General features: G+C 42.3%; 1 pseudogene; it reads right to left on the reverse strand.

Annotated features, from left to right (window-relative positions):
• Positions 1-3,258: 3,258 nt before the first annotated feature.
• Positions 3,259-12,886, reverse strand: LOC149353482 (uncharacterized; annotated as a pseudogene).
• Between the last annotated feature and the right edge of the window lie 480 nt (positions 12,887-13,366).

Here is a 13,366-nt window from a genome sequence, read left to right on the forward strand (position 1 = left end):
GTTCCCTGTCCGCTGCACGCTTGCCGCGTTCGAGAGCTAACTCCCAGCCGTGTAGCTGATAAGGTGCTTGCCCATCGTGCTAAAACTGCATTACTCGGCGGCAGCACGCGAAAGCCACGACTACGGCGAACGCGCTAATCCGCCATAAAAGGCTGGAGCTGGCGATGCTGATTAGATAGCGGGAAGTCGAGAGGGAGAAAAAAAAATTGACGATGATGATGATGGCTGCGGCCTCGGGCGCCATTCATGGACGGTTTTTGGAAGCTCTTGTGCGCGTGCTTGGCCTCCGCGATCAAGCGCTCCGCGATCGAGCGCACCGTTGTTCGCAGCCGGAGCCGATCGCGGAGGCCACGGCGCGTGCATTTAGAAGGCTATTCCCGCCTGGGTCATGGAAAGTTCGGGTGCGGCCCTTACACGGATTTATTTTTTTTTTTAATATTTCCTTCGGGAAAACGGGGTGCGGCCCATACACGGCTGCGGCCCTTACACGCGTTTATACGGTATTTTTATAAGGAACAATGGAGGGTTGATTATGCCTTCTGAAATTGTTCACCACACCCTTCATACGGCCGAGTATGTGCTTAGGCACTCATTGGAGAAAGCTGAAAAAATGACAGCAGATCGGATAACCTTGTTGTGATTTCGACAATTCTGTGATAGGCACAAGAAGAGTTTTGAGAGCCTCAAACATAACAGAGAAAGTCCAGAGCATGTGATTGCCTTAATCAAATTCATACTCAAGACCTACATCACACTTCGCCTAAGAGAACATTCAAGAAGGATCACAGAACAGACGAGGTGCATATGTACGTGCACAGCTCACCAAACACATTCTATTTCAACATCAATAACCACAATACAATATGCTTGACGAATTGGTTTTTAGCTTTCATATCTACAGTGCTAAAGACAAGACAGAAGGAACACTGTGACTTGTGTGTGTTCCTTCTGTCTCGTCTTTAGCGCTGCAGATATGGAAATCAATAACCGAAACAATCAAGGGCAGTTGAGGATTATGCACTTGTAAAGGTATTCTAGTCTGAGAGCACTGTACTGTGGGCACTTGTATTCCATTTGTCTTGTGTGGTTGGGCACACATGCACCTTGTTTTTTCTTGAATTAGTGCATTTGCATGTGGAGGTCTACGTGTATATATGTGTATTGGTTTACTGGGGTTTAATGTCCCAAAGCGCATCAGGCTATGAGGGATGCCGTAGTGAAGGGCTCAAGATATTGCGACCATCTGGGGTTCTTTAACGTGCACTGACATCGCACAGTACATGGGCCTCTACGTCCCTACGTCCCTTGTAGCCCATGAGTTGCTTCGGGACGTGAAACCCAAACTGTTATAACATCCAGAAGAAATTGCAAACAAAGCCACTATCAACAGCACTTTATCATAGTTCGAGCATGCTTGTTTTCTGCACTAGCCTACACGTCAACCTAGTCACATCTTATGCATACACCCTTTTTAATTGTTACAGAGCCGAACAACTGAGCCTGTCTGTTTTTGCTGACTGTGGATTCCAGACATTACCAATTTTCCCAAGAGCACAATAGAGTGCAACAGTCATGACCAGGGGTTGGTAAAATATATACTAGTGCACTGCACGGGCTCGGGCCGAGCCGGGCCGGGACACGATCTGTTTTGCCAGGCCTGGGCCGGGCCCGGGCCTGAAGTTGCGGGCCCGGGCCGGGCTCGGGCTTAAAGCAGCGGACCCGAGCCGGGCTTGGGTCTGTACAGAAACGTCTGGTGTCCGACTATTCATTCACTGTTACGTGCACAACTGAGGCATTGGAGCAGCGACACAGATGAGCTATGGGTTATAGTACGTGCTGAGAAAAAAACTAAGCTTTATTCATTGACTTATTTATTTCCCTATTTCCATGCCGTGGTGGCTTAGTGTGATTAATGAGCCGGGGAACCAGGGTTTTCTCCTAGCCTCGGCGGCCACATTTCTATTTAGGCGGCAAGCATGACAGGCATGTACTTTGTGGCATCATTGCTCGTTGAAGAAACCCAGGTGGTCGAAATGATCCGGAGCCCTCTACTTCAGTGTCTCTCATAGCTTGACTCCCTTTGGGCCCTTAAGCGCCCAAAATATAGCTCTTATTCTATAGCCATATTTTATTTCTCATGTGAGAAAATTCACAAACTAAAGCGCGTTTGGTTTTCTTTTTGATCAGCTGACCGGAACGTCTCGTAAATGAAATAGCCACGAAAGCTCGCGAGAGTTTGTAAATATCATCTTATAACCACATCTACCCTCCTCGTTTCTTCAGCCTGGTTGTCATGACAAGTGTTTTGCCCTGTAAGTTATCACGTGGTTCGCACGTTATCTTCTGCTCCACCAGTAAGAGTAAAAATTCAGCCGGTCTTAAATGGCCATTGATCGTTCGTCATCTCAAAACATACCTATACAGAGATGTTTAGGACGCTTATAGTCTTCAAACATCGTGAAATACTCAAGCCTTCTAGCTTTTCGTTTCTGCTGAAAGGCGACCAGTTCGGCTATGAGATCAACCTGTGAGATTGTGTTCACTAAAAAAAATGTCATCCCACTGCTTGCTAGGCAGCTTTAACGTTTATAGTTCGCGGGCAGCAAAATATAACTGATTAAAATCATGGGGGAATGCAAAGTAGTCTATTACGCCCGTATGCAGCCTTTTTTGTTTGGCTCTAGGAACTTCCGAGTTTATCTTTGCGCACCTACAAGAGATCACTGTCCAAAAGACGGGCTTGGCGAGCACTACACTAATCACTTCCTTCTGGGTTAAAAAGTACCAACTTTCTGCAACCCAAACTGTGGTTTCAGAACCTTTCTCGGCCAGTTTCTTATCGGTCTAGTAGCAGTCTACTTGCTCAGAGTGAGCAGTATACCTCAAGCGTTACTGTGAAACGAGCCGGGCCGGGCCTGGGCTGGGCTTCACTACGGGATTCACGGGCCGGGCTGGGCTCGCTAGAGCGATAATTTAGCGGGCTTGGGCCGGGCCCTGGTTTGAAGCCGCGGGCCTGGGCTGGGCTCGGGCTTCAGGTCTCAGGTCCGGGCTGGGCTTGGGCCTCAGATTGAGGCCCGTGCAGTGCTCTAATATATACCACAAAACCTTTGGCTTCTGCAGAGTACTTTTGCATATTTTTAACACCTGAAGCCATGCATATCTCAACATTAAGTTTCACAACTTTATTTTTGCACTAATCATGCTATAACTGCTCATAGAGACTGATTTCAGCAGAAAGCCAGTCATTATTCATTGAATTCTGGCATTTATTGAGGGGCTGTATTTCTATGTGCTTGTTGAACAGGAAGAGAAAGAAGCCATAACACGGGGTTCCCTGGCACCTTTTGTAAGCTGTTAGCATTTGCTCATAGTAAGTAAATTCAAAAGCCCAGGTAATAACAATGCTCAGACTAACAAGGCACACAAGGCTTCCCACAAGCAACCTTTCATTTTATAAAGGAAAACGCAGCAAGAGCAAAAGCAATCAGTACAGTATACGTGAATCAGAGCAGAATAATAAAAAACAAATACGTAAACACTTATGAACATAAAAATAAATAGTGCAGCAAAAGTTTTAGGGAGGGCACATAAGCAGTAGGCAGCAATAAACCAAATATTTTAATCATATACTAACACGATGCATCATGATTTGGCTTTGTATCTGTGCTTCTGTTGGTGAATGAGATGTACCCATGTAGTCTTGTGTGGCAGATTAAGAAATTTCAGACTGCAGACTACTGAACAGAAAATGCCTTGCCAGTTTGGCATCCTTTCAACTAGATTCTTACGCACATTTCATATGTGGGCGCACTACATGATTTCTCGTCTGAAGGTTGAATCTAATTCCTTTATATAATATAAAAAATTCTTCAAAAGTTGCGGCAGCTGACTTGAAAAGTCGCTCAGGATCACCATTCCCCTCGAGTAGTGTGAAAAATTGTTGCTCATGGAGAGAGCCACTGTCTGCAGCAAGCAGTGTTTATTTACTTTATTTATTTGGGAGATACTGCAGTCTCCGAAGAGCAAGCAGGTGGGAGCATACAGATACAAAGTTTACATAGCAGTGCTTTCAGAAGCATACTTCAAACGTGAGTTTGGTTAAAAAAAATGGCATGCATATCGTCTTATAAACAGCACAAAAAAAGAACACACACACATCAACAGCATAAGATTACGATAAGATTATACATTAGTAACACATGCTTACTTGCAAAAATGATAAAGTAAAAAAGTTGAATACGGAACTGCATTTATGCAAAAAGAATCGCAATTATATCACAAATAAACCTGAAGCATGCATCAAGATTGAAGCACAGTGGTTAAAGCACACTCAAAATTTTCAAAAGAAAAAACCGCTGGAGGCAGATCATTCCACTCTGTTATAGTTCGTGGAAAGAATGAAGACTTGAACAATTTTGTGCCCACGGCATATGGGAGCAAACTGTGGATGTGACGATGCCTGGATGAACGCGATGGAAACGGCATAATATAAGTGTTTGAGTTAAGATTTGCACTTTGTGTAAATAGCATATAAGAACTTAAGTTGCGCAATTTTCTTTCTGATTTCTAGTGTTTGGATGTTATTTTTTTGCGAGGACCTTTGAAATAGAATGCGCAGCATCATATTTATTAAATATAAAACGAACTGCGCATATTTGAACCATTTCCAGCTTTTGCTTGTCTTTTATGTAGAAGGGATCCCACACCACTGAAGTATACTCGAGTTTTGGCAAAATAAATGCTTTATAGGCTCTCTCACATGTGCACTCTAGTTCTCAGATCAAGAAAGCACTTCACAAGAGTGACATCGACATGTTACACAACATTTCCATATAGTACTACGTGAGGGGCATGTTGTGAAGACCCTTGCACACCAAATGAATCAGAACCTTGCGGCCTGTTGTGGCTTGTGGTTGATGTGCTGCTTCGCGACAACAATGCAGAAACACTCTCGAAGTTGATGAGGAATGCATTTCTTGTCACTTCACAGTATCCTTGAGAAAGTTTGAAAACTTTGCCAATCCAGATATGTTTTAGAGTGGCAACAAATTAGTGCAGATTATGTGTCTCATTACAGCGTCTTTTGTTTTTTTTGATGAATAATTGTAAAAAAAGGTTTGCAAAGGGTCTTGCAGCAATTGACGGGTGAAAAGATGAGTGAATTCAAAATCTTCTTCCAGACAGTCCACAACAGGAGCAAGGCTCTGATTGCAATCTGCCAACCTTTGATGGAGTGTGGTTGCTTGTCCCAAGGGCAACCAAAATGCCATTTGGCAATCCTATTTGCCATGGTGTTCTGAGCCCTCAAACAGTGCATTGCATCGCTTTTTCAGGGTTGAACTGTTCAGGCTGTCAAAAAGCTTATCTGCCCTTTCCGTAAACTCAGCTGTAAATTTGGCATCAACAGGAAGCCCCTGATTGGTGATAAGAGTGAGGAGTTCCACAGACATGGATTTGCTGAACAGTTGTGTAGTATACTTACCTCTCATGTCAGTGAAGGGCATCCTGCAAATGTGTTGTTCTTTAGTTTCTTTGCCAGTCTGCTTTTGAGACGTTCAGTTGATGTGTTCAAGTATGGCTTATAGCTGGGATGGATGAGAATTCTTGGCAGGCTGACATTGTTCAACTCCTAATCACAGATGACTGATGTCACCAAATGATCTTTTGTTTCAGGCCGCTAAATTAAATTTAATAGCAGCTTGCATATTTCGGGTTGCAGCAGTGGCGGCGGCAAGACAACAGGGCGTATCCTGAAAATTTCTTCGATCGTTTCAGAGCCGCTTCACCGTGGAAAATTCTTACCCGCTAAAGCCGACACCAGGACGACCAACGTAAAGCCTGCTGCTGACCTGGCTATCCTGCTTGTCACGTGGCCCGGTTATCATCAAGGCAGCTACAAAAGGACCACCACCGATCATCGCTGTTACATTCGGGTTGCAGCAGTGGCGGCGGCAAGACAACAGGGCGTATCCTGAAAATTTCTTCGATCGTTTCAGGTTGGTTACAGCACCTTTGCGTTACGCACGCTTCTGTCCCTTATTGTCACCGCCACTGCTATGCTCCCACTTGTAGCTTAAATGCTGTAATTCCGTTCTGCTAGTGCATTGTATTAGTACTGTTTTGTGATGTCTTCAGATGACGAGATTGCCTGCGCATCATGCAGCCTCCAGATTGTTGATAAATTTATGACATGCGCAGAGTGTTGTGAAAAATTTCACTTGGGAAAATGCTGTGGCGTAAGTGCAAAATCTTTTAAGCAGATGAAGAAAGTGACACAGAAAGCCCTAAAATGTGCAAGCTGCAAAGACACTGCGACAAATAGTGATTTATCCAATCAGCCCAGTGATCTGACAGACCAGTTAACCCAGATAAACAGAAAGCTGTCCCAAATACAGGTGCTGGAGTCTAAGCTCAACAAACTGCTCAGCTTACAGGACACTGTAAAGAGTATTGAGACATCGGTTCAGCATCTGTCTGATACATACGATAATCTGAATGCCAAGCTCGAAAAGCAGGATAAAGACATCAACGACTTGCGCCAACGGGTGGAAACACTTGAGCAGTCATCGGATACAGCAGACATTCGCGCAATGAAACAAGAAATGAATGATTTAGAGCAGCGTATGCGTCAACACAACATTGAAATCCATGGACTGAAACCTTCCGACAACGAAAACCTGATGGATGAGCTTAATAAGATTGCTACCAAACTCGACCTGCCACAGCTATCCGACGATGACATTGAGGCACTGCATCGCTTGCCGCATAAAGAAGGGAAAATTCCGGCAGTCCTGGTCAGGTTTGCAACAAAAAACATGAGATCCAAATGGTTCGGAAAACGGAAAGACGTGAAAGACGCAGTATCGGGAATTTGGTTTCTGGAGAACCTTACCGCGACAAATCGGCGACTGCACTGACTGACGAAAAACAAGGCGAAAGAACAGAGCTATCAGTTTGTTTGGGTGACCGAGGGCAAGATATTCGCGCTGAAGCAAACCGGCACACGCGCCTTAAGGATCTCAGCCAAAGATGACCTTGACAAGATAGCATAATCTTTTGATAGGACTTTTTTGTTGTTTATTTTTTTAATGATAAGATGGCTTATCATACTGCCACTTCATTCAATAATTTAATGCGCACAGACAACCACTTCAAAGCGCAATGTCTTTCGTTATTTCATTTAAATGCCAGGAGCTTAAGAAACAAACAAAATGATGTCGAGGCATATCTATCTGTGCTGCAGTACCCATTTGATCTTATGGCCTTTTCCGAAACGTGGTTTGTTGATGATTCTGATGCCATCTGCTTTCAGAGTTATAGGCACATCTCTGTATATCGTGAAAACAAAAGAGGTGGGGGCGTTTCCATATATGTGCGAAACCAACACCGTTTTGATGTACTCTCAAACTACACGTATATCTGTGAAGACTTTGAATCGGTAGCAATCACGATGTACAATGTTGTTGTCATTGCCATTTACCGACCACCCCAAGGCGCTCCTCAGGCGTTGTTTAATTTTTTAGACTCTCTTTTTGAATTTCTAAATAATTCAAAAAAGCACGCGGTAATTGTGGGGGACTTTAATATTGACTTGCTTTCAAATTTACCAGCGAAGACCCAGTTATTAGAATGTATGCTAGCAAATGGTTGTGAGAATATAATTGATGCGCCCACAAGAGTAACCCAAGTTCTAGTACACTAATTGATCTATGTTTTAGTACATTTTCAACGAATGCTACTAGATCTGGTGTTTTAAGCTCTAGCATTAGTGACCACTTACCAATATTTGCGGCTTTTCTAATACGACAGAGTGTTGTACATGAAACTGTTCATATACGGTTCATAAACACGCAGAAGGTTGAAGCCTTTATGTCTGTGGTTGAGAAGGAGAAGTGGAAAGATATATACGATATTATGGATCCTTCTAAAGGCTACGATGTATTTACTACTAGACTGAAAAAATGCTATAATGATGCATTTCCTTATAAACCTGTGATTAAGCACAAAAAGGCTCGAAAAGAATGGGTGACTGGCGAACTTTACAAGCGTATTAAACACAAGGATAGATTATTTAACTTGTTTTTGCGTACACGTGATACAGTACTACTACAGGAATTTAAACAAATCAGAAACAAACTGAGCAGTGACCTTAAGAAGGCAAGATCAAAATTCTATGCTCGTAAATTTGAAGCTTGCAAAAATGACTGCAGTAAAATATGGAAAACATATCGCGAACTAACCGCCAGCAACGCGACTGGCATACCAGCTGAATTGATTCTTAATGGAAAGGCTTATAAAGGTGCAGCGCTTGCAGATGTATTTAATAACCACTTCTTAGACGCGGGGGCATCGACTTCCACTTTTCATTTTCTTGAAAGAATGTCGTACGCCAAAAAAGGACGAAACAGGAAGGAAAAAACACAGAACAGGAAAGAGGCGCAACTTCCAACTTTAATAACAGGAAAGGAAACCAGGCGCTCTTTTATAGCCGCTGAGCTGCATGAGGGTGCGTGAACTGAAAAACAAATGCGGTGGTGGACGAGTGATAACAACACTACAACACAGCACAACAAGTCATAGGGAGGTCGCTATTACAAAAGGCATGTTGATAACTCATGCGAGCGTGAATGATAGCACAGGTTGAACGATTATGAATAAGAATAAGAACTACCTCTAAGATATTAACAATCATGAAACCGATTGAAGGAAGCAGGCGGACTTTGCAAAGGGCATCTAAACGAAACCGTCCAAAAAAGCTAGTTCACTTCTGGTGAGGAGAACAGAAGGCGTGCTAACGCAGTTGTCTTTTCTTTGATCAATATAAAAAGCCTCAATGACTTCTCTTTCGATTTTTTCTTTTGCCCTCGCTAGAAACCTGGTCTCTTGAAATTTCGGAAAACAATCTTTACATCTGCTACAATGTAAAGCTAGATTGCTTCCCGTCTTGCTTTTTAGGGTCACATTGTGCTGTCGAGCACGCTCATTGAAGCACTGTCCCGTTTGCCCCACATATACTTTGCCACACGTCAAAGGGATCTCGTATACCACATCAAACAGTGTTCACAAAATGTACCACTAATGTGGTATACGAGATCCCTTTGACGTGTGGCAAAGTATATGTGGGGCAAACGGGACAGTGCTTCAATGAGCGTGCTCGACAGCACAATGTGACCCTAAAAAGCAAGACGGGAAGCAATCTAGCTTTACATTGTAGCAGGTGTAAAGATTGTTTTCCGAAATTTCAAGAGACCAGGTTTCTAGCGAGGGCAAAAGAAAAAATCGAAAGAGAAGTCATTGAGGCTTTTTATATTGATCAAAGAAAAGACAACTGCGTTAGCACGCCTTCTGTTCTCCTCACCAGAAGTGAACTAGCTTTTTTGGACGGTTTCGTTTAGATGCCCTTTGCAAAGTCCGCCTGCTTCCTTCAATCGGTTTCATGATTGTTAATATCTTAGAGGTAGTTCTTATTCTTATTCATAATCGTTCAACCTGTGCTATCATTCACGCTCGCATGAGTTATCAACATGCCTTTTGTAATAGCGACCTCCCTATGACTTGTTGTGCTGTGTTGTAGTGTTGTTATCACTCGTCCACCACCGCATTTGTTTTTCAGTTCACGCACCCTCATGCAGCTCAGCGGCTATAAAAGAGCGCCTGGTTTCCTTTCCTGTTATTAAAGTTGGAAGTTGCGCCTCTTTCCTGTTCTGTGTTTTTTCCTTCCTGTTTCGTCCTTTTTTGGCGTACGACATTCTTTCAAGACAATGTACCAACTAACCCGACAAAAAGTTCTACCACTTTTCATGTTTCTTCACAATTCAGCTGTGAACGGTATATTAAGCAAACAATCAGCGACTCTTTATTCTTCCAACCCACGTCAGAGAATGAGATTATTTCTATTATTAATTCTTTAAACAACAGTTCGGCAGCTGGCGAAGATGAAATAAGAGTGATACCAATCAAAGCAGTTGCTGAATTTATAGCAGGACCTTTAACACACATCTGCAATCATATGTTCGAGACCGGTTGTTTTCCAGAAAAAATGAAAATCGCTCGGGTTGCTGTAATTCACAAAAAAGGACCATATAATGATCTAAGTAATTATAGGCCTATTTCGGTTCTTCCGCTTTTTTCGAAAGTCGCAGAACGTGTTATATATGTCCGTTTGACTAGCTTTCTTTCGTCACTGCATGTAATTACGAACTGTCAATATGGGTTCCAAAAAGCAAAGTCGACTGAATCCGCATTAGTACGAGTTAAAAATAGAATTCTTAGCAATATAGAGAGCAAGCTTTTTACTGTAGGAATTTTTTTAGACTTTAGAAAAGCATTTGATTCTATTAAACACAACATTTTATTACGAAAACTTGAGTTATATGGAATAAGAGGTATTGCACATCAACTAATGCGTAGTTATCTTCAGTCGAGACTGCAGTATACATCAGTGCACGGTGTTTCATCCGCAATGAGTGTTATAAAATATGGAGTTCCACAGGGATCTATACTAGGGCCTTTACTTTTCATTATTTACATTAATGATATAGTAAACATTCCTTTAACCAATGATATAATTTTATATGCCGATGATACTAACGTTTTCTTTCATGGTGAAAATCTTAAACAACTTGAAATTATTTCTAATACTTGGCTACTGGAACTTAGCACATGGCTTTTCCTAAATGAACTTGAGTTAAATACAAACAAAACGAAGTTTATGTTGTTTTGTGCAAAAAATAAGCCCATATCCCATGATATGCGACTGTCGTTTCGAACTTCTGAGATTGAACAGGCTGAAAATCTTTCGTTTTTAGGAGTTACTTTTGACAGGAAGCTTAGTTGGTCATATCATGTTAATAATGTCCGCATCAAGGTTGCAAAATCAGTTGGCATTCTATACAGGCTTCGTAATCTGTTGCCCGTTTGGCTCAAGAAGCGACTGTATTTTTCTCTTGTTCAATCTCATGTAAATTATTGTCTGTTGGCATGGGGAACTACCACAAAAACTGATCGCGAAAGACTATGTGTGCTCATTCGGAAAGCTGCACGTTTATTTCAGCCAGCAAATGGACAAGCTAGTGCTTCTGAGCTTATGATCCGCCACAATCTACCGTCTTTCATGTATCCATATCACCTGAAACTGAGTCTGTATATATATAAAGAGATGACAACAAATTCTGCGGCGTTTTGTAGTCAGTACCTTGATAGAGATACCGGTTATTCATTGCGCCATACTACCTTACTGACAGAAAGGCCAAGAACAAATTATGGTACTCAAACTATCGAACATCAAATTTCAAAGTTCTGCAATTCCTATCCAGATATAATAGCTACTGCAAAAAATGTTACATCTGTACATCAGTTTAGGCAAAGAGCACGTGCCTTATTGTGTCATTGATGTTCTGGTTTGTCTTTTTGTTTTGTTTTTATTAAATATTCCTGTTTCTTCATGTCGCTATTAAGCAAAGTGCCATTTATTTCTCGCAGCTTGTGCTTATGTATATTGCATGTAGAATTATATAATCATCTGATCTGATCGTGATTAGGATGTATGATTATGGCGATATGTACTACTGCCTCTGCTGCGCCCGGCGAGGCCAAGACCTAGTCAGGAGACCAATAGTCTCCTTTTGTCTTGCCTCGTGGGCAATACTTGTATTGCCTAAAAATGAATAAATAAATAAATAATGCAAGACCTGATGATGCTTTGTGGGCCGCCACAGAGGCTACTGGCTGAATCCAAGTTCTTGATATGCCTGACACCGCCATAACAAGAGCTGCGTTTGCCATACGAGAAGTCCTTGCATTTCCATCATCTATGAAGTCAATTAGAATATCTTCTAATTGATTACACATGTAATTTCATTTCAAAGCTATTTCATTGAATAAAAGACAAAATGCTTTGTCTTGCAGTGGCCAATCTTTTGTTATTAATTATATTGCATTCATAACACCTGTATTGATACCAGGTGTCATTGGGATGTCTGCCAGCCAGCACCTGTGTCCTCACATGCAGCAAATGAAGCATTTCTCTGAAGAACCAATAAGATTTTGGGAAGTGAAAGAGCAAATTGAGAGTGAATTATTTCAATTGTTTTGACCAGTGCTTTTTGGATTTTGGAAAAGAGCAGAGCCTCATCTGAAAAAAGGTTTTGTAGCAAATGCAGTTTAAGCTTGTATAGAGCTTCCTGATGTGTCACTTGCCTTGTCTCGTGCCTTTTTTTAATCCAGCCCAGTGCTTTTCTGTATTTGCCACTTTGAGAATGCAGTTTCTCAATCCGCTTTAGTATTTGAGGGTTGAATGCAGATGTGCATCTCCGCCCTCTTCTTTTTGGTGCTTCCGGTGCAGGTGTCACCGTTGCCTGTCCAACACTGGCCTGTCTGGCACCACTGAGGCCACTGGGCCAGCTTCAGCTGAAAAAAATATGAAAGAAAACAAAGGGACGTCTTTTTGTCAGCCTTATAGAGCAACCTAGATCCCATAAAAATTACTCTTAGGGTGCAATCACAGGACGAATAATTGTCCACCATGCAAAGCCATGTCATTTTTTGTTCTGTTCGAAGTGATGAATATACTCAGACAGAAATGAGTATTCATAGATGAAGTTTATCATGCAGTGATGAGAAGATTTTCCTGTCAAAGGACCACAAATTCACAACCACAAAAATTCAACGTGGCAAGAAAGCATTCCATCAAAGAACGTGCAAAATTTCTTGAAACATTGGAAAAAGCAACAACCCTTACAAAACAGTGGTTTCTGTATTAGTTCATACACAACCACATAAGCCAAATTTACAAAAATGCGACTATGGCACACTGTATTTCCTCATGTATCTCGTTCAGCTGCTGCGCCATCGTGTACATGCACCACATGAAGTCTGGTGGTGCCATGCCCAATGCAGGCTGTGGAGAGGCACACCGCACCCACCTTCGGCTTAGGCTGCTTTTGTTAGATGCAGCTTGGGGGTGTTTTATCAAGTGCAGATGGCAGGGGGGGTGCCTCCCACAATTTAGCTGCCTAAGCATCACATGTTTGCATTCACTGCTGAACTTGACTTGCCCTTCTCGATCTACCTCTGTCTGACAGATTAACACCATACCTACGCTGTCCTTGCACATTTCTCTCATCCAATATGCCAGAAAGTGGAGACAAGTCACATTCATGCAAACGTGCCTGTGACACAACTGGTATCGCCAGTGCTCGATGTTGCATTATCAGCAAATTAAAAACTTTGTGAACAAAGTAGCTAAGGGTACGCCTAGATCTATGTTTTGTTCTGAAAACAAAAATTTTGGGGGGCACTTTGCTCTTTTCCGCCTCTGTTGGTGCCCCTGTTGCTGAAGTTGAAGAACATTACAGACGTGTCTCGC

This window comes from Amblyomma mixtum, chromosome 3 (genome assembly GCF_055824585.1).
Source record: "Amblyomma mixtum isolate Tamu chromosome 3, ASM5582458v1, whole genome shotgun sequence".
Classification (NCBI taxonomy): Eukaryota; Metazoa; Arthropoda; class Arachnida; order Ixodida; family Ixodidae; genus Amblyomma; species Amblyomma mixtum.